The sequence below is a fragment of the Otolemur garnettii genome, unplaced genomic scaffold (assembly GCF_000181295.1).
Source record: "Otolemur garnettii isolate 467f Iridium unplaced genomic scaffold, OtoGar3 scaffold00007, whole genome shotgun sequence".
NCBI classification, from domain to species: domain Eukaryota; kingdom Metazoa; phylum Chordata; class Mammalia; order Primates; family Galagidae; genus Otolemur; species Otolemur garnettii.
This window is the reverse complement of record NW_003852402.1, coordinates 9996029-10000236: the sequence shown is the minus strand read 5'-3', so window position 1 is coordinate 10000236 and position 4208 is coordinate 9996029. Positions and strand designations below refer to the sequence as shown.

The 4208-nt window shown below is 44.5% G+C and overlaps 1 protein-coding gene across 1 annotated transcript in view; it reads left to right on the top strand.

The window, feature by feature from the left end:
- EIF3L (eukaryotic translation initiation factor 3 subunit L) overlaps positions 1-4208 on the top strand; it is a 32907-nt gene that overhangs the window by 14229 nt on the left and 14470 nt on the right. The gene's annotated exons all lie outside the window — the stretch shown is intronic.

Genomic DNA, 4208 nt, shown 5'->3' with positions numbered 1-4208 from the left:
CGCCTGTGGTCCCAGCTACTTGGGAGGCTGAGGCAGGAGACTCGCTTGAGCCCAGGAGTTGGAGGTTGCTGTGAGTTTGATGCCACGGCACTCTACCCAGGGGGATAGCTTGCGGCTCCGTCTCAAAAAAAAAAAAAAAAGAAAAAGAAAATAGAAATACCAAGTTAAGAGGATTACTTGAGCCCAGTAGTTGGAGGTTGCTGTGAGCAATGATGCCATGGCATTCTACCCAGGGCAACAGCTTGACACTCTGTCTCAAAAATAAATGAGGAAATAAACAAATAACAAAAAATAAAACCATCCACATCATAGTGTAAAATATCCTTTGGCAGCAGACTCCCATGTTAGATGGTTTTCTTAGGAGACAGTGAAGCCCAGATGCTTCACTTAGGAACTTGAAAGTCAGATGAGTTGAGCTCTTGACTTTCACCAAGTTCTTATTTACCTTGAAAGGTAGTCTAGCAGGAAGAACACAGGCTTAATAGGCTTTGGAGCCAGGGGAAATAGAATATAGTCTGGGGGTGGCCACATGGTGGCTTTGTTTTTTTATTTTTTGGGGGTTTTTTGGCCAGGGCTAGGTTTGAACCCACCACCTCCAGCATATGGAGTGGGCGCCCTACCCTTTTGAGCCACAGACGCCGCCCACACATGGTAGCTTTGTAATAGTGACATTTTATTTAGGCTCTCTGAGCCTCAACTTCATCTACAGTATGGAAACAATTTAGATCTTGTTTGTGGAGGTATTCACTTGAGTACATGATTGATTAGAATACAGTAGAATATTGTTGCCAAAAGGGAAATAGCACCTGTGTCAGGGTGCTATTGTTGAGGTTCCATCAAGAACCGCGCCAGCTATACAGCAGTTCTGCACCCTGGGCGTGAGAATTGAGGTTTTCCTGTTCACTGGCTCTGACAGTTGGACACATAGTTATCCCACTGTGTATCACTGTGTATTGCTTTACTGTTATGTGAAGTGCTTAGAGTGGTGCCTGTCACAGAACAGTTAATAAATTCTGCCTGTTCACTATGGAGAGGGTCAGTGTCATTATTTTTTTCCATCTTTATTTTAACCATGTCCTTTGATTTTTTAGAAATAAGGACTGAAGGCTAGGCACCCGTAGCACAGTGGTTACGGTGCCAGCCACATGCACTGACGCTGGTGGGTTTGAACCCGGCCCAGGCCTGCCAAACAACAATGACAACTATTACAAAAAAGAAAAAAATAGCCAGGTGTTGTGGCAGGCGCCTGTAGTCTCAGCTACTTGGGGGGATGAGGCAAGAGAATCGCATAAACCCAAGTTTGAGGTTGCTGTGAGCTGTGACACAGAAGCACTCTACTGAGGGACTCTGTCTTGAAAAAAAAGGGACTGAAGAAAATAAAAGAAATACAGACTGAAGAATATAAAATGTAGGGTTTGGGAAAATAGACTTTTTGCCTTTTTTATGGATATACCTGTCATTAAGTTTATTTCATGATAGATAGCTGTCTTCATAAAGATAGATGTTATCTTGAGTTCCGTGGACCAGAGAGATTTTGTGAATACAAAGTACTGGCAAGTTATGATGGGTGGAGCTGAGAAAACCTTCATGGGGTTCTTTCAAATAGAGACTTCCTGCTCAAGATTAGCTTCACTTTTACAGTGAAGGCCACCATCTGTGCTGGCCTTGTTTTCCCTCTCTGGCTATTTGGCCTGTATTAGCCGTTTATTGGGTATACTTTCAGGTGGATGGCAGTCCTATTGACTCAAGGGAAGTGAAGGAGGATCATCTGTACTGAGTTCTTCATCCCTCTGCAAATAATCATATTCCCTGGGCTTAGCCCTGTTCTCTGCTAAGAAGCTTAAGGTGCTTTGTGTTTCTAACACTGTCCAGTGAGGGTGTGAACACTTGGTATGATGACTCCTGGCCAGGTAATAGTCATTTGGGATTAGTGCCTCCTTGCCACTCCCTTTCATTTATTTATTTTTATTTTATTTATCTTTTTTGAGACAGTCTTATCCCTGCCCCAGGCTAGAGTGCAGTGGCATCACCTCAGCTCATAGCAACATTTTTTTTTTTTTTTGTAGAGACAGAGTCTAATTAGATCGCCCTCATTAGAGTGCTGTGGCATCACAGCTCAAAGCAACCTCCAACCCTTGGGCTTAAGCCATTCTCTTGCCTCAGCCTCCCAAGTAGCTGGGACTACAGGCACCTGCCACAATGCCCTGCTTGCAGTTGTCGTTGTTTAGCTGGCTCGGGCCAGGTTCGAACCTCAGTGTATGTGGCTGATGCCATGACTACTGTGCTATGGGCATCAAGCCTCTCAGAGCAACCTTAAATTCCTGTGGTGAAATGATCCTCCTGCCTCAACTTCCTGAATAGCTGGGACTATAGGTGCTCACCATAGTGCCTGGCTATTTTTAATGACGAGGTCTCGATCTTGTTTATGTTGGTCTCAAACTCCTAAGCTCGAGGGATCCTCTCTCACCCTCCCAGAGTGTTAGTATTACATGCATGAGCTCCTGCACCTAACCTCTTTCATTTATTTCTGTTGATTTAAGTACTATAGGAACATGTGTTGTTACTGCTAAGAATTTTTTAACTGCAGATAAATTGTCTGCTTTCCTTGCTTTTGCAGATGTACATACAGAGTGGTATTTTTTGTTGTTGTTGGTTTTTTTTTGCAGTTTTGGTTGGAGCTGGGTTTGAACCCGCCACTTCCAGTATATGGGGCCAGCGCCCTACTCCTTTGAGCCACAGGCACCACCCTATTGGTTTTTTTTTTTAAGAGACAGGGTTTTGTACTACCATTGCCTGGACTACAATGAAGCCTCAAACTCATAGGCTCAAGCTATCCTTGGCCTCCCTGGTAGCTAGAACTAAAGGCACATGATACCATGAGTGGCTAATTTTTCTATTTTTTAGTTGAGATGGGGTCTCATTGTAATGTTACTCAGGCTGGTCTTCAATGCCTAGCTTCCAAATGATTTTGCTAAGTCCTCCCAAAGTGCTAGGATTACAGGCACCTAATTTTGAAATTTGATAAATAGTAACATATTCTTTCAATGGACTGTATCAAATTGTCCTACTAGAAGGATTTGAGAACAGTTTTTTTTTTTTTTTTTGAGACAGAGTTTTGCTGTGTCTCCCTCGGTAGAGTGCCTGTAGAGTGCTGTAATTAGTGTTAAGCTAACAGCAACCTTAAACTCGTGGGCTTAAGCGATTTTCTTGCCTCAGCCTCCCAAGTAGCTGGGACTACAGGTGTCTGCCACAGTGCCTGGCTATTTTTCTGTTGTATTATCATTGTGGTTTCACTGGCCCAGGGTGGGTTCCAACCTGCCAGTCTCAGTGCATATGGCCGGCTCCATAACCACTGTGCTATGGGCACCGAGTCAGCTTTTTTTTTTTTTTAATTTTGAGACAGGCAAACCACCCATCTTGGTCTCCCAGAGTCGTAGGATTATAGGCATGAGCAACTAAGGCCAACCTCAAGATTGAACATTTCTTACTGATTTATGAGAATTCCTTCAATGTTCTAGATATTAATTCTTTTTTTTGAGACAGAGTTTTACTATGTCAGTAGAGTGCTGTGGTGTCACAGCTTACAGCAACTCTTGGGTTCAAGCAATTCTGCCTCAGCATCCCAAGTAGCTGAGACTACAGGTGCCTGCCACAACGCCTAGCTATTTTTTTGTTGTAGTTGTCATTGTTTAGCAGGTCTGGGCTGGGTTTGAACCAGCCAGCCACAGTGTATATGGCCGGGACCCTACCCTGAGCTACAGGTACTGAGCCTGATTATTATTCTTTATTATAAAATCAGAAACTTGGCTCAGCGCCTGTGGCTCAAGCGGCTAAGGCGCCAGCCACATACAACTGAGGTGGCGGGTTCAAATCCAGCCCGGGCCTGCCAAACAACAATGACGGCTACAACCAAAAAATAGCTGGGCATTGTGGCAGGTACCTATAGTCCCAGCTACTTGGGAGGTGGAGGCAGGAGAATCACTTGAGCCTAGGAGTTGGAGGTTGCTGTGAGCTGTGATGCCCATGGCACTCTACCAAGGGCAACAGCTTGAGGTTCTGTCTCTAAAAAACTCAAATCAAATCAAATCAAAGGCTTGGCGCCTGTGGCTCAAGTGGCTAAGGCGCCAGCCACATATACCTGAGCTGGCGGGTTCGAATCCAGCCCGGCCCGCCAAGCAACAATGATGTCTACAATCAAAAAATAGCCT